The sequence below is a fragment of the Mycteria americana genome, chromosome 3 (genome assembly GCF_035582795.1).
Source record: "Mycteria americana isolate JAX WOST 10 ecotype Jacksonville Zoo and Gardens chromosome 3, USCA_MyAme_1.0, whole genome shotgun sequence".
In the NCBI taxonomy this organism is placed as follows: domain Eukaryota; kingdom Metazoa; phylum Chordata; class Aves; order Ciconiiformes; family Ciconiidae; genus Mycteria; species Mycteria americana.
In genome coordinates, this window is record NC_134367.1 from 128,002,311 (window position 1) to 128,026,723 (window position 24,413).

Consider the following 24,413-nt stretch of genomic DNA (forward strand, 5'->3'; position numbering starts at 1 on the left):
TTACTAAACAAAGAGTGCTGGGAAACACAGTATATGTAGATATTTCATATTAGAGCTCAGGACCCTGACATTACATTGCTGCACCACATAAATAGAAGCAAGAGTTATGTGGGTTATTGACCACTGTATATTTTCCCACTGAATCATAATTATAGATTCTCTTTTACTGTCGCTACTAAGTAATTCTGTGATGAATCTGATTCACTGTGCAAACACAGCATTCACCAGACCTCAAATTGTCTTGTGTCTTAATAGTGCCAGCCTAGGGCACGTGCTAGCTCACAGTAACCGGGGGCGCAGGTCTGAGACTCACAAAACTCCCTGCAAGGTCCACCTCTGGGCAGAAGGCTGCACCAGATGTGGCTTCACATCACAGACACCTACAGGCATCTGCAGAAATCTCTCACATACTGGTTCCCACATAGGTTGTGTGAACGAGAAGACACTGCCCTGATACCACAGGACTTGCAAAATAGTACCAACCACTAAACACTAAAACACTGTCTAAAAAGGAAGCACCATTTCACATCCATTTCTTTTATCAAAAGGCCACTAAAACATCTACTTCCAGGAGAAGGCTCTTACCTCTGACTGCCCATGGAGGGAGGCATTTTGCAGAGGGCCAGGCTTGTGCACTCCCTACTGCCCACCTCAAAGCGCACAGCATGCTGGCACGTGCCTCTCCTGGGGCACGCACAGGGAGCCCACGCTCCTAACCTGAGGCTGCAGACGCTCGAGTCCTTTACCGGACTCAAGCTGCTCAAGAAAATTTTCGCATTACTTCACAGCTGAATCAAGTGAATGAATATGCCTCACAGTTGCTTTTCTCCAGTTTCCCTCCCCACCATGGAGACTCCTGAGCTGGCACAGGCCAGTGTCGTTCCACTGAGGTCAATGGAATGATGCCCATTTATATCAGCTGATTATTTAAAACTCTAGACTTTCTCTCTGGCACACATTTCTCTTCCACCAAGCCTGGATATAAAGCAGAGTCTAGAACATATGGAGGTGAAGACACCCACAGCTGGTTTGAACTCACACTTCTGCCCTTGCAGCTGCATCACAACAGTAGGAGTTTTGCAGAAACTACTTCAATGTAGACATGTCTCCAAAGGGAAGGAGAAAAACCCAGCACGTACGTCAATGGTAAATAGATACCAGCAAGCAGCGACAGCACAACTGGCATCAAGGTGAGGTTCCGCCTACCCCCCAACTTTTCCAACTTTACTTTTTTGCACAAGTAAGCACTAGAACAGCTACAAGGAAGATTCGGCATGCAGAAATGGGGAAGAGACTGTCTGCGGGACCTTCCTTGCAAAGAGAAGCTACACTATGGAAAACTCATGAGAACTGTTGGCTGAGGTAACTGTGTAATGCTGTAGCATGTTTGGGGAGGAATTCCAGCTTGACTTCTGCAGTGATTGTCTTATGCCCTCAAGCATAAGATTTTATTACCCTTATCTTGGCAAGCGTGACATTTACTTATTGGCCACAGCCTTACCGCAGAGAGGGAGGACTGGCTTGCTACCGTTCCTGACTGGGTGGCTGCTTAGCCAGCTGTCCCAAAAGTTGGAGGGAAAAGAGAGAATGTTGATGAGATCATGCCTCAGCTCATCTACTTCCAGCTGAAGTCACAAAGGAGCACAATCTAAAAGGAAATAATTACCCAGGGAACCCAAGTGACCATGCATCTCCTGCGTATGGAAACCAGAGTCACCTGGCTGGTACACAACTGACAGGGACGTTGCCACCAAAAGGAGCCATCCAAGGCCAATTCTGAGATCCCATTTCTGGAAGGTTGAATTTCTGAAGTCTATAACAAACTGGAAGGTGCATCCTGCCCTACTGCTCAATAAATGCTGCTTCAGCCACAATTGAACATGGAGCAATAGTGACATAAAGTGGCCTGATGGGTTAATCACAGGTAGAAGGTGGAAGCATTTCCCAGGAGACCAGGCAGTACCTGATAATGTTATTCTAGCGTGCCATGGTGTAAGAAAAACAAGCCCCAGGTACTACCTTATTCTTTACAGAAGGGACACCAGAGCCCTCCACATCTGGTAATGGTAAATAGCACAGGATCGCCTGGGAGGAGGTATCTGAAACACTGCCTGCTCCTTTTCATAGGCGAGGCTTGCAAAACCAGAGAGGCAAGTAGAAAAGCACAGGTATAAATACATGTGAAAATATGAAAGGTTGTGACAATATTATACTCCACCCAGATGTCTGGTTCTCTGAAGATAAACAGTATGAACAATAATAACAAAAACTCAGTATCATTTCAGGCCATACGCCCACAACCTGATAGCCAACTGCCACCTTAAAGACCAGCACATGTAAAGTGTATCTTCAGAGCAATGTGAACGAAAGGACGGAAAACATAAAAAGATCATTCGACTGTCTGACCTTCCTGTCAGGACCATCTGATCAGTTTAAATTGTCTGCAAATATCAATCAATATCTCAATTTAGATAACATTATTAAATGTCAGCAGAGACACGCCAATTTTTCACCAGACTCCTTTACTGACTATCGTATCTCCATATGCTTATTATTTGTGTGGGTTCTATTCTAATTCTCACAGGAATAGATTTGTCCCCAGGCACCATACAGTGCACAAGACAGAATGATCCCCATGTCAGTTAGGGTTTCCTCAGGATAATTTGACACACATTTTCTTAGTTAACAACATCATAAGTATTAGATCTAATTACAGGGAAAGCCATGTAGATTATAAAATATAACTTAAGGTTTGTTTTATAGATTAAAAGCAAATCAATATCTAGCAATAACATTCTCAAAAATGTTTTCTGTAATTACAGTATGACACTGATTAGTAATTCAGGCTGGAATTATGAGGCTTGGATTTATTATCCAGTAAACTGATAGGGAAACATCTACCCTATTAAACCACAGTTCTCTGGGTGTTTCCTCTCCGGCCATAAAAGATCACAGCTGGGCCCTCGATGGCTTCAGGACAGTTTGATGCAAGCAGTATCACTTGTGTGTTAACAGCATCATGAGAGTTCACTGGTGATGCCGTCACGGTTAGAACTATATAATAGCTGGCAATTTCAAACATTTAGAGAAGATTATTTCAGAATAAATAAAATATTTAACATGTTTTGCTTGTCAAAGCTAAACTTTGTTTACTTCTTTACAAATTTGTACTGTATTACATATTGTTTAGGTAGCACACAGTACAATTGTAAACATACATACAAGGAAGCATATCTTACTGATATCAAGTATCAAGTAAGCATAAATTATTTTTAGCTAATCACGAGTACACATGCTATCAGAGATGCACATTAAAGTGCTCGTTGTTTGTCTCTGGATATCTCTAGATTTAGAAAACAAAGAAAAATATCAGAAATAGAAATCAACAATTAATACTGGTGACTTGTAACTAAAAAGCAAAATTATAATTACAACAACCAGAAGTGGAATGTAAAGAGATAACCACTGAGAGAAGCTGTTTCACAAAAAGGTTTTTTTTGGTTTTTTTCTTCTGAAATTTCCAAATTAGCAGGGGTTAAAACAGAACACACAAAAACAAACCCAATTTTTTAGAAGTTTCTTTTTCTTTTCTTTCTTTCTCTTTTTTTTTTTTTCTGGAGAAGAAAGACTCTGTTTCTTTGCTACACAAAGACTCTTTCATTTGCTTGGATCCTGAAGTGTTAAGCTAGTGACTCTACTGTGCTATCTATTCACACTGTCAAGAATTCCCTAAAATAAATCCGGTGTAAACAGGGTCCACAGGTCCTGATGGTTGGAAATGGTACGTGTGTAGGAGAGCGACATGAGCGAGCCAGAGCTTTGAGGCAGATCTGCCTTGACCTTCTAAGAAGCTCCCCAAGTAAGACTCAGAAAGTCAAGTTTGACTTCAGCAGCAATTAATTTTTTTCATAGTGAAAACTCAAGGCAAGTAGAAGACGACAGGAAAGGACATATAACCTCTGATAAAAGAGTTATAACTGTAACTCCCTGTCTCTGTCTCTTTTTCCTTGGCTTCAACAGCCTTCTGAGCTGCAGTAAATTGTGCCCCACTGACTCTAGGGACTCTCCGCAGTCCCCTCTGTTCCCTCGGGGCCTGCCTAACAGCTCCCTGCTCCCCAGAGCATCCTCTCCTTCTCCCACCTACTCCTCTACCAATCTTTCTCTCTCTGAGCATGCATCTGGGGACATCACGAGCAAACGTAGCACATACCATATGTCACAACACAGAAACAACTCGGGGTATATTAGTGCCCCACTGGGACTCACTGGAGCTGTTCCAAAAAAAAAAAAAAAACCCACGAGAAGGAGCAGGGCATAAGATCCTTGCAGTGTAAAAGCACCAAGACGAAGGCCATGAAAAATCATCTACTTTTTTCTACTATGTCCATGCTACAGAGCATGGACATAAAGGTCTAAGTTTGGACAGATACCTCACACCCCTGGTCATGGGCAGCTCTCTGCCAGAGGTCTGCCCTACAGAAAAGGACTTAATTTCAGAGAATATTCATCCACTGAGGTTATGAAAGCAAGCTGATCCCTCAAATACACAAATATGCAGAGAAGCTATTAAACAAGATTGGATAACAATACAGATCACCGCTATGATCTGTAGCTTTAAAGGCACGAACTGGTTGCGATTAGAGGCTTGATGCAGTTTTGACTGGAGAAATGAATACGTCACAGCGACGGGGGAAAAATCCACAAGGCACAACATCTCGCTAACCAAAACCCCATCCATTTTTTCCTGTTTCCTCAGCAGAACATCCAAAATACCTTGTTCTACAATGCAACAAGCCTAACTCCAAAGAGTTTGGACAGCAGAAATAATGACACAGGTTTAAGGAGGTAAAAAATCCTTCCTGCTCTTTGATTAACTGGGCTTCTTGATGGAGTTAAGTGCAAACAGCTGCCTGGACTTCAACTGAAAAGCCTAAATCTAAACACTCAGTGTTTACATAACCCAAACTTCTAATCAGGCAGCTGGATAATCCACCCATTTAAAGTATCCCTAAGAGTTTCAGGGAAATGTGATTTTCTTACAGCTAAGCCAATCAACAACCACTTTAAAAAACTCTAGCTACCAAGTTACTACTTTGGAACAGCAGTCTCAGCGGGATGGGGTCACGACCCCACAGTGAATCACAAAGCAATTTTGGTGGGATCCTTCCCCCTTTCTTTTTCTTTTTTCTTTCTCTCTCTCTTCCCCCCCCCCCCCTTTGAGAAGTACAAATCTGAATCTCTAATTTCCTCTGTGTTCAGATGCTGCAAGGTAATAAATTAGAGAAGGAGAAAAGCATACAGCAGTGCTTACATGCATGCTGGTGTTTGCTCACAGGACCTTAATCTAAAATCTCGTGAAATCCTGACCGCATCCATCCGGAACCAAGGAACCTGAGAAAGGTAAAGCACAATCACCACCAACAGAGTCCATAATTTCTTAGGGTAAAAAAAGAAAGAGAAGCAGGACCTAGGAACGAGAAGATTTCATGGAAGAGGACAGTATAGATATTTACAGGACCACTTACAGGATTCAGTGTTCCTTAAATTGACAGACACATTCTTAGTGACTTTAACTGGCCATAGTACTCCATGTTTAGGGCCCTATCTCATCTCACAGTAGTGTTTTACCATCATAACTCCTTATGAGGTCAGGCTCTTGATTTTGTTTTTATGTTTGGCTGAAACATTTTCACCTTGTTGCAGTTTATGATTACTTACCAGATATCCCAATGTTTGTCTTTGTTTTCCTAACTTAGTAGAGTCCCTGTGCTAAATCACATCCAGTCACACCTGTTAGATAATTGAGAGTCTGAACACAAATATTTTCCCTGGCCAATACCACAGTTAATAATCTGCTCATCCACACAATCACTAACAACATATCTTATAATTCAACTAAATTTTAAGTGTCCCCAAAAAAGGTGATGCTTCTTGGACTAAGCAGAGAAACATGGGTTTTACTCCTGAGTTTACTGCTGAGCTACAGGGTGATCCTGGACAACTTGATACTTCTGCACCTAAATATCCCTACCTGTAAAAGGTAGCTGGTGATGTCTAGCTTTCAATTTGAGACATGGTAAAGCAAATTACTTGGTTTTAGTAATGAACCATGATGCTCAAGACTGTAAGTAAAGTTGTATTTTAAAACTAGTGAAATAAATTGAAAACAAGAAAAAGATTTAACTTTTTCCGAGCAGGAAGTGATCCTTTTAGAACACATGGTAATAAAATAAAAATAAAAGGACGTGCTTTTAGACAGAGCGGATACAATCTGGCCATAGAGGAAATAAACTTCATTCAGTGTTTCTTCATTTTGCCAAGACCCCATCAGAGCAGCAGAGATAGAGCGCACTGGAGATCCAACACTGGAGAAACAGCACTACATAATCCCTTTCAGATTATATGCCAAATATTTTAATTCCTAGCCAAAGAGGTTGAAAGGTTTGGGGCCAATGCTGAGAAAGAGCTTTTCTATTTTTAACTTTTAAGAATTGTTTATAAGTAGTGCAATGTTGGAAGGAATGGGGCAAATTTTAACCTAGATCTGAATACACAGATGAAAATTTCTTGTGCTTTTCAGTGATAGCAGAGGTCCCTTTCAAATAACTTGAACATACTGGTAGAAAAATGAAGAGCAGTAAAAGCTTGGCTTAACTTTTTATTATTCAAGGTTTCCAAGAATTTCTCCTGCTTATGGATAGGTGTCCTTTCCACAAAGAAGCCCAAAAGAGAGCTCTTACACTATTCGAGTGGATTATTATAGACAATCACTGTAACAGACACACACTGCTCATGAATTCCTCAGCCAGCCTCTCTTGTCTTTAACGAATGATCTAATAGCTGTCAGTGGACAGCAGTGAGAACAAAAATATTTGATTTGATAGAAAAACTTCATGTCCTTCACCTTCATATTAAGAAGCCAGCTGTCATATCTGCTCTATTCTTAGCTCTGCCTGGTTCCTATTGGGACTACATGGCAAATTAGCTGCCCCCAACTGAATTGCACAGTCCACTCCTACCTGCATCCCTAGCAAATTCCTATGCCTTTTTTTAGGAGTCTATAGCTCCTTTCATCTTTCCGGCTTCTTTTCCACTCCTGTGGCTGATCAGCACAGAAAGCAGAAAGTCTGGCAAAAAGAGTAGCGGAGTCCAGCACTAACCCCACGAGAGATGAAGTGGCAAGTGATAGGAAATTGGAAGATTATTTATAAAACACCAAAATAACTTAAGTTCCCCCCAGTTCTAATCCTGTTTTTCATCTTTAGGACGAGACCACCTCTATTTGGTTTTTTGGAGATGTGTTTGAGTTTAAGGTTCCCATTTAATTATTTTTAAAAGGCTGAGAGGAAGGCTGGAGAGCTCTGAGCTGCAGAAACAAAAGCAGTCTATATTCTCCTCTCTGTGTGAGGCTTTAACACTACACACACTACAAGGTGAGCAAGTGGCATGTAACTAAGTCTGGCTGATGTGTTGAGAAGGCATGGCAGAAGGTGATATCTAGCTCACAGACTAGTCAGTAAAACACAGCATCAGACACCACTTGCAGCCTTTGCTGGGAACACGTCCTGCACCGAAAGTCCACGACACAAGGCAAGTGGACGCAGCACAACATAATGGAGGATACCTGGAAGTCATAGTCCCAATCCGGTTCCTCAGACTCTAGTCCATCACCACTGTGCGCGACCCTTCAGCCACAGGCCTTCTGGCAATGCCATCAGGGAGCTCTCTATTTATTACCATCGCAGACTGCAGCGCTTTCTCCTTTGCTGAACAGCGCAAAATATTTTCATGAAGAACAACTACAGCATTTATGTCCAGTTTCCCTCTTGAACATCTTTTTAATGAGGTGGCTTTTAAGATGAAATGTCTCAATTAGGCAACTATTTATTTTCTTAAAGAGTTCAGTTTGGCTTGCTTCCCAACAACTTTCCTGATAGCCAAAATAATAGAAGTATTGCAATTCAAATAACTGTGTCCTAAAAAATAAATACAACTGCAGTATTTGCTGTTGAACAAGCAGCCAAGCCCAAATATTATCTAGTAATTTTGAGAAATAAAATAAAATATAACAAGTTTCAAGTGAAATACCACTTCTGCACTCACATCTTTCACAGAATCACAGAATCATATGGGTTGGAAAAGACCTTTAAGATCATCAAGTCCAACCATAAACCTAACACTGCCAAGACCACCACTACACCATGTCCCTAAGCACCTCATCCAAACATCTTTTAAATACCTCCAGGGATGGCGACTCAACCACTTCCCTGGGCAGCCTGTTCCAATGCTTGGTAACCCTCTCGGTGAAGAAAAATTTCCTAATATCCAGTCTAAACCTCCCCTGGTGCAACTTGAGGCCATTTCCTCTCGTCCTATCACTCGTTACCTGGGAGAAGAGACCGACCCCCACCTCTCTACAACCTCCTTTCAGGCAGTTGTAGAGAGCGATAAGGTCTCCCCTCAGCCTCCTTTTCTCCCTTTCCACAGTCTCCATTTCCCCCTTTCCACAGTCTCCATTTTCTGTATCTTGAAAATGCAAATAAAGTTTTATAACAAGATGCAAATATAACTTTTTCAGCAACAAATATATCAAATCAGACTCATGTAGCCATATACTTAGATTGCAATACACTCTTTGAAGCAAGAGCCATTTTTCAGTGTCTCAGCATGGTGGGATTCATCCACCACCCGAACCTACCAGTCAGTAAGAACTTGTATGTAAGAATGTGAGTAATAAAGCCCATTCAAAATGAGCCCACTTAAATCTTTTCTAAACCTTATTTAAACCTGTCAAAGACAACATAGAACAGTAATGTTAGGCTGTATGTGAGAACACTAGCTACAGTACTATTACAACTGTTTATATGTATTCACCAATATCCATTGAATGGTGTCATGACAGGCAGTGTAGTTTGAGTTTTTCTCCTTGTCCTGCTATTTCCTAGCTGTGTTAACCTTGGACAACACATTTCACTTTTCCCTTGTCTGGTGAGCAATAACTTGTTACAAAAAAAAGGCTACCTTGCTTATGCTTCTGTACAATATCTAACCCACAAACAGCTCTAGTTAAGATTGGAAATTTAGATGCCAATGTGAGAAGTAATAGCAGCAGTAGCTCTATCTGCAGAAAATGAGGTGCAGGCTATCTGGGTGTTTTAAGACAGAAGCTTTCCAGCTCTCAACTGGCGGGCTCAGCCCCGTGAGCTAACATACAGCCTTGTTGTCTGCTTATATCTGCTTCAGCCCCAGTTAAATCAAGTTGTTCATACACAGCTCCAAACCCTATTTAACTTCACTGTGTATCTCTGTATTCACACCAGCGTGTAAAGAGTCCCCAGCCAGGGGTACGGTGCAGAACCAGATCCTATCTGCTCATTGACTCTATGCAGCACCATCCACAGCTGCAATGCAAATACTGCTTGCATTCTGTAGGGGTTTCTAAGAAAATTTATTTGAAGCCTGAAAGTGATAAAGGGTAGTTATTCTGTATAGTAAACAATTTTCTATAGCAAACAGTTACATATTCAGCATCTGCTTATCTTGTTCAAAAAAGAGTTTTTAAAAATAAAAACTGTAAGAACCATATTTAAAGATTCGAAACGCAGATTTTTTTTTTAACAAGGTCTGCTTATAGAAATTGGAAGGCTATTTTTTTCTAAAAGGATAATATAAATTGATAGAATTGCAAGCATCTCTACTAAATGTTTGCTTGTGTTTCTGTGTAACCGAAAAGAAAATGGTTATAAAAGACCAACCTCCCAAATGCAGAATCACACTGCCAAGATTAGGTACAGCTTGCTCATAGTTTCAGTGGGCGCCCCATAGTATTTGTGGGGGCCACAAAACGTACTCTGACCCAGGCACTCTAAAAACAAGCAAGTGTGTCAAGCCACAGCCACTGAAAAAAACCCAAAAAATCTAAGGCAGAATTTTTAGAACAATCAAAAATACCATCAAACTATTTCACACGCACAACATGTCCATGATGGAGTACTCCAAGCACCTAGTAACAACAGGAAAATGAAAAAAAAAGCCACTATTTGACGTGCATAAAATGGGTTTTCACAAAATAGGAAAAAAACCAGGTTTCTCATAGGGATTCAGAGTTAAGCTATCTACTATCCCAAAAGAGAACTAGCTACTGTCTGTCATCGGTGCGCTACTAACAGTTTATTAGTCCGCTGACATCTCCATCTAGAAAAAACTGGTAAATTGTCTCAGGATGAGAGGCAACAGTGAGTGAAAAGGACTTGCTGTGATGTGGTGGTGGCAAGCAGGATTTTTTAGACATCTGCACTTACTTTGTGATAAAATGCTTCTAAGATGGTGTCACTTCCCTCCCAGACAGCCCAGCTTTTCTTAGCACCTGATACTGAATCAGTGACCTTCTGTGAATCGGAGCTAATCTCAGGATATGTCACATCTGTAGCAGGAGGAACAGCTGAGCAACACTTGTCCAGGCATAATTGAGCCTCAAGATTGCAGAGCAGTGCGTGATTAATTGGCTGAAGGATTCCTGATAAAGAGGAAGAGGATAATGACCTGCCTGGGTCAATGGGTGGTGCTCTGCTTATCTGGAAGCATAACAGGCATTAAAAGAAATGCTCCTGATCAAGGTCACAGGGAACGGTGACAGATTCTGCGTGAGTGTGAATTTGAGGCATTTCAAAATCACATTCCATAGATGTGCACAGGGGTAAGTGTGCTTAGGAAGAGTATTTTAATGCCTTTTATGGTTCTGGTTCCATCATCATTATTCACAAAAGTACTGCCAGGAGCCTAATCTTGAAAAGATCTACCGATCAGTTTTGCAAGTACTTCCACATAGACTTGGAAAATGTAAGCCTAAACCAAGGCAATTCTTGCTTGATTTTCACGTGGATATTCTAGTTTTTTCTAAGGTCCTCTTAGAAGCAAACAGGCAATGCCCCCTTGTTGGAAAAGGGGAAAGAGCCACCTGGAACAACTTCTGTGGGTAACAGCAGTGGTGACACACACGTGACTGTCGGCTTAAGAAGTACTTTGACTCTCTAGGACTGCTCAGCTAAGCTGAAAAGAGCGGGTATCATTTCTACTCCACACATCCGGCTTCTCAGCAACCACGACAACCTCCTTGGTGCGCTTTCAGCAAAGGGAAGCCTTGAACATTTCTAAGGATGGATTTTAGAGCAAGTGCTGACTATAGGTCCATCGCAGTCTTGTGCTTCAGTCTACCAGGATGCCTTATGCAGATCAACTACATCTTCTGCAATCAGTTTGCAGCAGCAAAGTTGCTGTAAATATCAGCTGGGTAAGTTCAGGTAAATTTAACAAAAAGATGCTAAATATTGACTGAAAATAATAAAGACAGCAACAAACAAAAGATACCTCTTTATAACATAGCAGCAGTCGGTTCTGCCATCCAGAGGACTCCCTGTGTCTTATGGACAGTGCATCTTCTGGTACCTCTCCCCCAACAGCCTAAACAAATTTGATTGTCCAGATGGAAATACCCCAGGGGGTTCACAGTTGGCTGATCTAGCCAGACCTGTCCACAGGGAAGGCTAACTCTTCCCTTCCTTATTCTTTGGATGAACAGCAATTTGTTTAGTCAAACAGCCCTCACTCCCTCTTTCCTGGTTTGATAAGAATTCTACCTCCATCAAACAGCTGAGCAGTTTTTTCTCTTAAATCCTAAATATTCATAAAAGAGATTCTATGGGAGCTGAGCTCTTTACGCTTCATGACTGCACTCCAGCTGCCTCTAGTCTAATGATGTTTTTTTCATCTGCCACACAGATTTTCATACACTGAGGTTACTGCTCAATTATACTGTTGCTTGTGGAAAATTGAGAGGATGGCAGTTTATTGGAAATAAGTGTGAGGTAGAGTCCTACAGGGAGGAAAGTCACTCTTTGAAGCTTCAGTCGGCATCAGTTTATATAGGCCACACAAGAGAAGGTGTGGTGGGTCACCAGCTGACATATGCTCGGAAGAAATCAAAAGTCATAGTGTTTTTGGCACAAATACAAATGGGCAAAGCATCAACTAGAACAGGATTTTTAGTCCTTAATGGAAAGTTTTCCACTTCAAACAGCCACAACAAGTAGGAAAAATGAGCTTAAAGTCATTCAGGACTGAAATAGTCAGAACATGAAAAGCAACAATGAAGAGTTTGCAACCTACAGCATTTTCACACTTTTTATAGTCCCTCTCCGGGTAAATGTGACCATTCCAAGAAATGAACTGTATGCTGCTAATTGTATAAGCCAAGCAAATGGGAGTTCACGGTTTCACACAGTTGTCCCATCCCTTGACAGGCCCATCTGGCAGCACGTATCTTCTGAGCAAACTGGAAATGGCCAAGTTGCCATGAGCAATCCATAGCCTCACCCTGAGAAAAAAAAACCAGAATTCAAACTGGGCTGCCCTTGAACAATGGCATGAGTATTGCCCATCTCCAGAGAGAAAGGATTTGGCTACTTCCTGTTTTGCTCAAAGAAGATTTATAGCTGATCATCATACAATAAGTGCTGGGTAAGGGTTATTAATCCTTCCAAACCCACTTCACAGTAGTGACTAATCCAAACTTATTTGGTGCATAAATCACAGGGTACTAAAGCATTATGTTTTCCCTCCTCTTTGGCTGTAATTCTGAATCCTTGAGGGTGTTCTTTTACAAACCTCTAATCTATTTATGTGGCTCCAAACGTGCTGAGCTGAATTCTAATTTATAATCTCACTTCTTGCTCATGCAGCACTTTCCCTCTCCCCAGCACCTAGCTTTCAAGTGTCCCACTTTGTAGTGCACTGCCGTCCGATGAGTTCTCAATAATAGAGCTCAAATCCAGCTCTAAAAGCAGCTCCCCTGCTGAAGCTCACTTAGTGCTACAGAGCACTACAGAGCCCTCATATACTACTGAAGCACAGAGCTGAGAAGATTAACTAAGGGAATTTCCAAGGTGGGACACATAGAGAAAAGCTCACCAATGTTTCTGTCTGAGCTTCCTTCTCATACAAATAGTTTGGATGCATTAAAAATACAAAACAGGTTCTAGAGGGCATTTTTCTTTGTGCTCTGAAGACTACGGTGTTCTCTAAAATAGGAAGTGATGAAATGCACAGAAGTGGTCTTCTCCTTCTCCCTTCGACATGGCTGTTCCCTTGCACACTGAAACAACTCACATGGCCAGAGCCATCCATGAGGGTAAAACGCTTCTCCCAATGTGTGTTTTAAATGTTTGCACAGCAGGGGATGTCTGTTACTACTCATTTGCACAGCAGTACACCCAGTGGTCCCTGATTTTGTTCGTGAATCTAGATGCTGCTTTAATGTAGTTTCTTAAAACCTGATTATGCCTTTATGTCTTTTCTTACATTTTCTGTATTTCTGTTGAGAAACCTAGTCTGGCCAAAACACCATGTGTAAAACATAGGAGTTTCATGTTCTCAGAGTTAATCAAGCTTTTACATGAAGACGTGCAGATTGCTAATATTCTGATGCTGCTTTTTTAATTCATGTCAACCTATGCATAAACTGTACTACCCTGAGTGAGGCCCTTCTTCCTGCAGCAACTAGCTGCCACTCTTAGAAGCTTGTAAAAACACACTTAATTTGGCCTCCCATTAGGAGGTTGGCATTTATCATAAATACACTTTGTCGCAAGAACAACAAGCTCTTCATTTTCCTCTAGAGCAGCGCTTGGTTTTTCACGTCTGAGAGCACTGTTACAATTGACCAATCTATTCTATACATAGAATACCGTCATCAATTAATCCAGCTTACAACTCTGATTCAAAGTTTTTGTATCACGGAAAATTATTCCACAGATTCTCTCTCCTATTAAAAAATTGGTCAATTTTATTTTCTTTTATGGTCTGTATTGTCACGCCTTTGCTTCTATTTGAGCTTCTCCATTAAACCAAGTAGGGCACTAATAAAAAAAAATTTCTCCCTACCTTACTGTCTTTCCATTTCCTCTTAGACAAACCAAAGTGAGTTGAAGTATGGCTGCGAAAGCAACTCACAGTTTTTCACATCTAACCAGTAGAAAGTCAACTGCCGCTGCTCACTGCCAGCCAGGGCAGCTGTTTTCTGAAACAGCAGTGTGAAACACACACTAGGAGCTTTTGTTAAGACTCCATGGCAAGATCCAGGTAGTCAGAGTAAATTCCCTTTGTGAGCACTGGAGAGAACAGGTACTTCAAGACAAAAGTAATCTCATCCTAAAGCATATATCTAAAATGGGTCACTTGAATCATCCTCTAAAATCCTCCTTGCTCATTATGACAGGAGCCCAGGATAAGTAACACAGATGGAGATACCAGAATTGTAGCTATTTCCAGCGGTTTCTATCCAGGCACTGTATGTATATACCATCTACAGTCTTCATTTGTCTAGAATAGAGAGACAAAGCCACAGCCTACCCAGGGTTTGAGAACTGGGAAGCCACCTGCACTGGGAGAAGGGACATGTTGGTCTTCCTAACATTTAGCATGAGAAGCATCCAGGAGAAGTCTGGCTTTAGATGAACACTTCTCTCTTCTCTGGTATTTTTCATCTGTGGATCTCAAAGTATCTCACAAAGCAAATCAATATTATTATTCCTGCTTTACTTGTCCAAACTCATCCAGCATAGACACCAGCTGAACTCTAGTGCTCTGAAATGCTGCTCAGTACCACACAAGCCACACACTCTCCCCTAAACAAGCATTAATGTTATCTCCAGAAATATGGAAACTTGGGATTCACAGTATGAGTCTAAAACTAAGTTTCTAACATAAATGAAAATAAAACAAGAGCAATTATAAATGTAAATTAAATAAGAAGCAACTTATCTGGACTGGTTTTTTAGGTATCTGTTTTGAGATTTGCAGTGCAGAAATAACATCTCTCTGACATCACAAGTATGTACTTCTGTGCATTGAGAAAACCCTGCTGTTTATTTGGATCTTTTGAAGTCTAGTTCAATATAGCTTCCTAGTCCCCAGAGTGTCCTCAAAGTTTGAGATGTGTATTTTTAACTTCTGTACTTACTGACATTCCATTCACGCTATTTGGCTGTTCTCCCCATCAGGGCTTCATCAGCTATTGCTCTGATTTTGGCACCACCGGGCTTATTTGCTTTACCATTTCCTAAATGTCTGTGTGAAGAGGTGTGGCCTGCTATGCCAATTAGTTCACCCACACAAAAACTGTGTTAACGGAAGAGCTAAAGCTCTTCGAGTGCATTTTCCTATCCATGCAATCAGCATAAACCAAGGAAACCATCAGTTAAGGCAGCACTGATGCTCAGGCCAGCTGTACACACCATGTTTTACATGCCTTGCTGCCCACGCACCGTAATACCTACAGGCTCTCACTTCCACACAACAAGCTCACCCTCACCTCTAGGATTCAGCCACCCACAGTGCATCTACTCGGTCCCTGAAGCACACACACCCACCACGGTAGAAAGTGGAAGTGGCAGGAGGGAGAAAGCCCATGGGGACAGCATGAAGCGGTAGCTCAGTGTCAGCGGGCATGGGGAGGAGCAGCACTCTGCCATACTCTTGCAGTACATTGCATCCTTCTCAGAGACGTACTGCTGCAGAGCTCAGAGTACACAAAGACTACTGTTTGATTCTACTTTAAACAATTTTAGCTGTACTCAAACAACAGACTCACTTAAAGCTTAAACAATTCCTTAAAAAAATTCCTTCGCATCTGTCAAAATTTTTTCGCTGAATTTTTCAAGTCATGTTGCCAAACAAGGAAAAAAAATTGAATCAAGGAATTTGATGGTTGGAAAAGCCAACATTTTTTATTCTGAATCCAGAAATTTTAGAAAGCTTGTTATAAAACAGGCTGATGCAGGAGGAGGATAGAAAGTGCTTCATTCATGATTTATACTAATGCTGGATTTCAAGGGTGCCATAGGGAAGTACGGGTAGTGCCTGTCAAATAAAACGTCACCATTTGGTTTTAATAAGGCAAAGAAGATTCAGGGCTTTCAGGGCCTGGTATTTCATGCTACCATCAGAAATCAAATGCAGCCAGGAGACAGCAGTCCTCAAGAGAGCACTGCTCGAGTCCTCTATGTTTCACACCTTGATGGTGCATTGGACAGGAAGATTATAACCACGTGAAATTTGAATTCAGTCTCATTGGCAACAGTCTTGATGACAAATAACTATTTTCCCAGCAAAATTTTTCCCTCTGTATGACATCATTTACAATATACCCATCCTGACACTGTATGGTGAAGTACCAGACACAAGTAGGGCCTGGTCTTGGTGGGGGTAGCTAACTAAGAATAAACACAGTTTGGAAGTCGGCACTGTCCAAGTCATTGCATGTTGTCCTTACAGAGCAAAATGCAAAGAAGAAAAGCAAGCTGGACACACCAACCAAGTTGGCAGGAGCACAGGAATTTTTTTTTAGCTGCCATAAAGACCCACTGAAACAAGAGCTTCCCAAATCTCTGCAGGTATGTCTGTGACTTTTCCATCATCAGTAGCCTGCTGCTTAGGGAAGCAGAGCATTAGGCTTTCTTTAAAGGAGTTTTAAAAGCCCCTCTGTTCACTTTCAACTATTCATCACAGTCATTTGAAGTTCTCTTTTGCACCCCTCCTTCTTCTTACTCACATCTGGTGCTGCATGTTACTACGCTGCAACCATAAATAACGAAGGAATGATAAGGAGATACTGGATGCTCTGTTCCAGTGTCCTCACAGCCAAGCATTGAATAAAGTTCTTACATTTCCACTACAATAAATATATAGGAGAAGGGGATGGAGGTACAAAGTTCCCCATTCTAGAATACAGCTTTTAAATAGCACTTTATTAGCAGAGTCAGCAAGCGCATAGGCTAAAAAATAAATAGCACATTTTAAAAAGAGGATTTTCTCCATCAGTGAGTACATTTGCATTGAAAACTCCAGAACAGATGAGATTTAGCAAAAGCCTTTCAGGAAGGGATGATCTTTGTCAATAGTTGGTCTCCTGGCAAAATCTGGCATTTGCATCTCCTACATACAAGAGGCTGAAGTGGGAGAAGGCTGTTTTTAATTGTCTTTGCTCCAGATATATGATACAACAGTATGTTGTCCCAACACATGAACTTGTTACAAGGTTACACTGATCATATCAGATAGTGCTCTGCAGTTGGTGAGCATTTCTGTAGCCATGTGATATTCCACCATTCTCGATCTCTGTTGTGCAAGCATATCCTGTTCCATGACTGATTTGTCTGATTATGGAAATGGGAGGGAAACCGCAACCAGTTTTGCAATTTTTCCAAATGACAATTGAAATTACACTGACAGCATTAGGCCTATTACCTTCCATTTCCATCTTCACCAGAAGCTCTTTACCGCTGGTGCACGAATTTCTCTGGAAAAGAAGCCTCTTTAAGTGGAGACTTGAAGAAATGGGGTTTGGCTAGTGGTAATCACATGGTTCTTTAAATGCACGATTATGGAAGATGGCATTTCCAGTGGTGTAGGTAAAATGTCCAAGTACGAGCACTTCAAAGTCTAGAAGGGACCTGTGAAAACTATGTTAATCTTCTTTCAAAACTTTCCTTCCCATACACTTATGGTTAAAAAATCTCCTGAGAATAAATACATTAGGGCCTACCTTCTCTGTCAAAATTATTCTTGGTTAATCATTAAGGGTAAATATATTTATTCTGGGTATTTTCTGATGATGTTTTTGAGTGCCAGTGTCTTAAGGACAAGCACCACTGTAAAATTTACATACTGGTGAGAACTAACCACAGAAAAATGTTACAGTTCTATCATTCACAACCCCATACAAACCAGGTCTCGCACACAGCTGAAAATCAATGAATCTCACGAGCTTGTCATCACCTCTACAGTTCCCAGGGAAATCAAGAGAAATCTTTTCAATGATCTCAGTGGACGTTAGGCCCTTACCTTTCTTGACTGCCCATCTTAATCTCTCAACCTTGTTTTACTAAATACCGATTTTAAAAAAATGCTTGCATCCACATATAGGAAGTTGCCTGCGTACTTGGACAGCAAATGGAATACATGAAACTCAAGAAAAAGGCAAAAGCCGTAGCAATGTACGACAGTAAAGCATTTGGAGTGCCTCCTAGCAGGGAGGCACTCAAGGGTTAAACCGGACTACAGTGAAAGAAATCACTGGTGAAGGGTTCATTTATTTACATTCCCATTAGAGGAGTCTACAAAGACATACATCAACAGAAACAAACCATTTTAGTACATTCATTGACTGAACATCCATCAGTGAACGTGATCTATGCCAGCATGTCTTAGGAGTGACAAGATATTATTATTGCAGTGCCAAAGGAGGAGGGGGGCAGGGGAACGAACAAAAGGGAGTGCTGATCCTTGCCTTAACAATGAGCCCCTATTCTCTTGCACTGCACCTGAGCTCCAAGGCTTCAAAACCAATGAACTTTTTTCATTGGCCACTAACAGATATGCTGTGGTTTGCTTCACACCTGGTGGTATACTAGTCCTCGGTGGTGTACTACCCTATTTCCTTAAAAGGAGCCCTTCCTCTCATAGCATCTCTTGACTACTGTATCACCTCTGCTAAATAAATGACATCATCTCGCTCATCAACCACATGCAGCTTTACTCCTTCCCCCTTCCTTCCCACTGTTTGCACTCACTGTTTATTTTTTTAAGCACCTAACCCCTTCTTAATCCACCAGACAGTACAAAAGATCCATTTGTGAGAGACAGATTGAGCTGTAAGCACTCAATCTTTCTGTGAAACACCTGTTTCATTCAAATAACCAGAGGAAAAAAGCAGAAAGCAGGACAAACTGCTGGTGGCAATGGAGCTGGGAGAAAACTCCTAGAGTGATGAGAGCTACCAAACTTTGGACGGCAGTCTTCTTGCTTTCTTCAATCAGTAGTGCAGAAAACACAGCATCTACGATACCAAACTCACATCCCTGTGACACTCGTAGGCTCATTATTGACCATGTCCCTGCTCTTCAACGCTCAGAGTGCAGAAATGTGCAAAATACTTAACTGAAATATTTTCTGCAGTTATTTTCTTTACTGTTTTTTCCCTTTGCCCAAAATTTAAATAAAAAGGGTTTACACCATCTTGAAATTGGAAATATTTCAAACAGCTCCATTTCTGAAACATCCTCAGCACCAAAACTGGACCTTTCCATTGTCCCAGGTTTTGTGTTTTTTCTTTCAACAGCACCAAACATCTGTCCCAATTTTGAAAAATTAGTACTTTAAGAGAGCACGAACATGGCTTTGAACTTGCATAATCATTTTGCTCAGTTATATAAATGCAAGAGCAGCCTTTGTATACATAAACACATATAGAAAGGGTCGGTAACTAGATGGCTGTTGGGTTTATCTTCTTTGAATACAAAGGTAAGTGACAATACACAAACAAAAATACCAAGTGGCATAGCTTTGCTCTGAGTCATTCTCTCTCTTTTATGAAATGAGAGAAAATTATATACCAAACAGATTGTATAAGCACCACAGGCAATAACTAAAGCTGGAAGAAGGCCAAGCTACATTAATAGCTGCTATTTGATCTAGTTCAAGATCCCTAACCACCCAATACCTGGTGAAGTCAGTGGAAAGGCTCCTATCAATTTCAAGAGGTGCTGTACTGGGCCCAACAGGATTGGCAAACAATAGTGCCTGGAACAAGGAACAGAGCTGACGCTATAGCAATTAAGTTCATCACCACACTGGAAAGCAGGCTGTGGTAATACTCCCAGCAACCATATTTCAAGACTGATCAGCTTTTCCTCTTTCCAGAGGAATCTGTGCTCTTGAGTACTTTTAAGCCTCTGAAATCAATGGGATTACTCAAGGGCTAATGCACCACAGAACCTGAATACTTATGGTAAATCTACCGCAGCGATTTCTAACATACTGTGATCCAAGAATTCTGAATAAAACATCAACAATGCAAAGACAGATCTTCAGCTGATATAAATCAGCTGTTTCCCTTTCAAAGCAATGGAGCTGCAGCTAACAAAACCACAGCTTACCATTTTCAAAATTATAATAATTTTTGTAGTATTTACAGCTAAGAGCAGACCCTTCCTTTTATTTTCTTACTGTATAATAATAGCTCATTTCTTGTAAAATAATAGATCATTTCTGTTGCCACAAAGTGCAATTTTTTTTTGCTTATTGCAAAACTGTCGGCATTGTAAGAAACTATTTAGATTCCAGTTGGTTTATTTTAAGTTACACTGCTTATACACTAGTAACTTCTTTAAGAAGTCCCAGAGGAAATGAAGCATGTATTACATAAGCAAGTGTATACACAGGAATAATATAAAACACACCTTTTCTCCTCTTTTCTAAACTCTTTTTGGAACTGATTCTGTTAACAACACATAGAAACAAATACATATATGTGTGTGCGTGTCATGAGTATATGTGTACGTAGATACACAGCTCTATCTGTCTACATGTATCGTTATAGCAATAGTCATCCTTTCATACGGCTCATCAATAGCAGGTTTTACTCACGCGATGGGCAATTTGCCGTCAGGGCCATCCTGTCTGTCAGCACACCTTATCTGCTATCATGCCTTTCTTCAGATCCGTAGTTACAAGTAAGAAAAGGTTGGATATCTGTCTCCTCCTAAACACAATAAAATTAAAGCTGTAATTAGCAGCCTGCCCTGGACAACCAGGTTACATTCCTCTCCACATGTAGAGCCAGAAGTGACAGGCCCCTGAGGACAATACGGGAGCCAAAAGGCGAAAGTTAGCCCTGATGTGTTCAAACTCAGAACCAGACTAAAAATAAATTAGAGCTAAGATCATCTTTCCTTCAGGAGGCAGAATTATAGAAAGCAGTTCACGCTTGGGTGGCACCAGGATTCCCACAAAGCAGGCTGGTATGAAGAAATTCGGTTTCAGAAAAATGAACTCACATAAAGTATTTTCCTATTGGTACAGACTAGTTCTGTTAAGGTAAAAACGATGAACAAAAATAAAACCAACAAAATATTATTACCTTTCTGAAACAGGAGATTTCAATAATTTCCCCCAAATTGAAGGAATTAATTAAAAGTACTTCAGATGTTATTAATTCTGTTAATTCTGTGTATACGCTGCATACGGCTGTGCCCTGGGATGGGGCTGCTGGAGCCGGCCGGAACCGGCTGGAACCGGCTTTGCCTGGCGGGGGCGGCCCCTGCCTCTCCTCACAGCGCAGCCGACGCCCAGGCACCCACAGCCGGACAGGGAGCAGCAGCGCTGCCGTTCAAAAATAATGAGAAATTAGCCACAAATGGATCCTGAAGATTTTCAGAGAAACCAGCAGTGACTGAAACCCCCCCCGTCCTGTGTTATCACTGATAATCTGCTGCACGTCACTCCCGCTGCTACACAGACCCCAGTCTGGCGCTCTGAAGGTAGGCCTGACACCTAGCAGCCCAGGAAACACGGCAATCTTAAACTTCTAGCAGAAATTTGGGTTCAGCGATGCCTCTCAGCCAACAGAGATCATCCATCTTAATGACCCAAACTCAAGTAAGCAGCTATGTCAAATCAATTAGCAACATGCACACAATCCCATCACACAGATTCTCGTTAGAGTATCTGCGCTTCAGCTGACGGATCTGTCATTAACGCAAACATACTTTAGCTCTGCTTCTAATTGAAACCTTACTTCTGGCCAGCCATTTGGCTGGGAGAGCCAGGAGAACTACTTTTTCCATGTTCACAAACATCTCCGCTAGTCCTTGGTGTCACCACCTGATTAGATCTCTGGCACCGCTGGCTCCGCTTTGGCAACAAGGAGAGCATCGTCTCACCAAGCCTGCGAGCCTGCGTTAAAACTTGGACCTGAGGTTGAAGGCAGAACAGAAAGAATGGCAGATGTCCCACGTAACAAACTCCCTTTTCTGCACATCAGCTGGTTTTTCCTTAGTAAAAAGGAATAATTAACTAATGAGATCAATCAAGAACACAGGGTACCTGAAGCTACTGTTCCTTCCAAACCTTGCCTACATATTTGAACGGTAAAAGTGATATAAAAAACCAGATACGAGTCCCTGGTTCCACCAAACCCTCCTTGAGCCAACAGAGTTTAACTGCTGAGCTCTAACACAGAGAACACGCCAACACTACGCAATTTCACACCTTGGCCAAACCAGGGCAGACACAGGGGACGCAAAAAGTCCATTCTAGTGTCCTGATTTCCAGTCGTTTTTAAGGCCCTTCTCTGAAACAGCTGTAACATTTTAGTGTAAGCAAAATAATGTATCTTGCCTGTGCTCCGTCTCAGAAACTGCTGAAGCATTTCTGCCGATCATTTCCAAAGAAATTCAGCCTGAAGCAGACCTCAGCATGTACGATTTCAGCATGCATGGTAAAAGTTTAACAACATTAGGGGCTGCCACAATGGAAATTGTTAGGCATTACTGGTTTCACTTATAATAATGAAACTCGGTTGAAAGCTAGGAGCAGTTTGATGCAGTAGTTTTACATAATAAATACCATTTTTTTGAAACCAAATTGTTTTACAGAAACTGACTTCAGCTAAATGTTTTAGCTGAGTTAATCTTGACTCATACGTTTTATTCTCACCATATCACTGTATTTCATTGTTTCAATTTATACATATATTACATGAAAACAAACCTTAATATATACCACGTGTGCGTACTGTTATACCCTATTCAGTATTATGCTGTTATACTATACTATATGATAATATAAAATCAGTATTATCAAATGTCATATTTTCAAATTTCAGAATCAAAACGTTCTGACGCCTTCAAAGTGAAACTTCTCAGAATATCCCCTGCACAGCGAGTGCCCACCTCACTCCAAATTCACTGAGTGCCTGATATCCTGATAGGGTATGCAAACTCATTTTGAAACTTCAAATTTTACTTCAATAGAGAAAGTTCTAGTTTCCAACCCATTCTACCAATAACGCATAACACCTCAACAACCACTTTGAGACTCCAAAGTGCTTGAGTAAATAGAAGGTCAGCATTTGTGAAAACGAGACATCTGGTCAATGAGAAAAAAATGGGGTTTCTTCCTCTAACATTCAAAATTGTAAGAGTTTTGTTTGGTTTTCTTTAATACTGAACAACTTTGGCCAGAAAAAAAGGATTTCATTAGCAATGCTACCATTGGGCAGTTTGTACCTGTGTTCCTGTCATTCATCTGGGTGTTTTGCAGAGCTTAAGTTATTGAAGCTTTGCAAGTTATGTAACTTGTTCATCTACAAAAGCAGAGCAATCATAACAGTAAGCCAAAAAGATTTTCATGTTTTGTTGTTAAACACCAGCAGATCCCTCCCCACATACCCATGGCCTTCCCCGAGGTTCTCATCACTGATTCTATCCCTGTTACCACTCTCCATCATCTAAGAAGTAAGATTCGTAAAACACAAACCATGACCACAAAACTAAGACCCAGAGCTTGTTATGAGACATGCAGGGTTCAGCTGAAAATCAAACATCCTCAGAGGAGTAGCCAAAAACCTGGTCTGGCGAAGCACATCTAGAGGTCATACTGGCATGGAAGGAGTCTGAGGCCATCGCTGGAGTTGACTGAGAGCGCCTCAATCTATGGCGCAGCAGCAATTGCCCTGGCTTTATCTTGTCCTTCTGTTCCAACAAGTTCTTGGTTCTTTTCTCACGTCTGTCACCTGCACTGCATGGACAATTCTGCTCCTCGCTGCCCATTCCTTACACCATGGTGTCAATGGCAACAGTGCAAGCCAGGAACCACCTCTAACTGATTTTTTGAGCACAGTGAGTATCTTGGGGTGTTTCACTAATACAAGCCACAGCTAATGGAAAGCACCCTGCCAGCTTCAGCATGCTGTTGAACAGGCCTTAATACCACATTTAATTCAGCCCTGTAAAGATACATTTTGATTCAAACTCATAATGAAATACAGAGCCCACATTTGAGTATTAGTGTAAGGTAATAATGCACATATAAATGTACATAAATACATTTATTACTTTAATATTTTACAGACGTCTCCCTTATGTAAATATATGTTGGATGTTCTGGGCAGTTCATTCACGGCAGGTTATTCTATATGCAGCTTCATGCAGTGCCTGCTGGTAACATTCACTGCTTCTGCTAACAATTCACAAACTGAACAACTATCTGCATATTCTCCTTCGGGCTGCTAAGAAGGTCCTCCAGTGCTCATTCTTCTATTATTACCACACAGCCAGTTCCCTTTAGACTTTAAAAAAATAATAATAATAATCTGGGAGAAAATAAAAGCCATATGGGACAGCTCTGCTGCTGGCATGGATCATCCTAACTCCACTGCAGTCAGTGGGCCGGATCTTGACATCATGTAAATGGTCACAGTGCCAATGAAACCAAAGCTCTTCTCCAGGGTCCAACCTACCAACACCCTACTTCCCTGCTCAAACTCCCTTTTTTTCGTCTAATATCAAGAACTAGAG

At 41.2% G+C, this 24,413-nt stretch overlaps 1 long non-coding RNA gene across 1 annotated transcript in view; it reads right to left on the reverse strand.

Moving 5' to 3' along the window:
• Positions 1-24,413, reverse strand: part of LOC142407435 (uncharacterized) — a 221,570-nt gene that overhangs the window by 56,906 nt on the left and 140,251 nt on the right. The window contains exon 3 of the long non-coding RNA XR_012774946.1: positions 20,482-20,596. This is a non-coding gene — a long non-coding RNA (uncharacterized LOC142407435). The remainder of the gene's footprint in view (positions 1-20,481; positions 20,597-24,413) is intronic.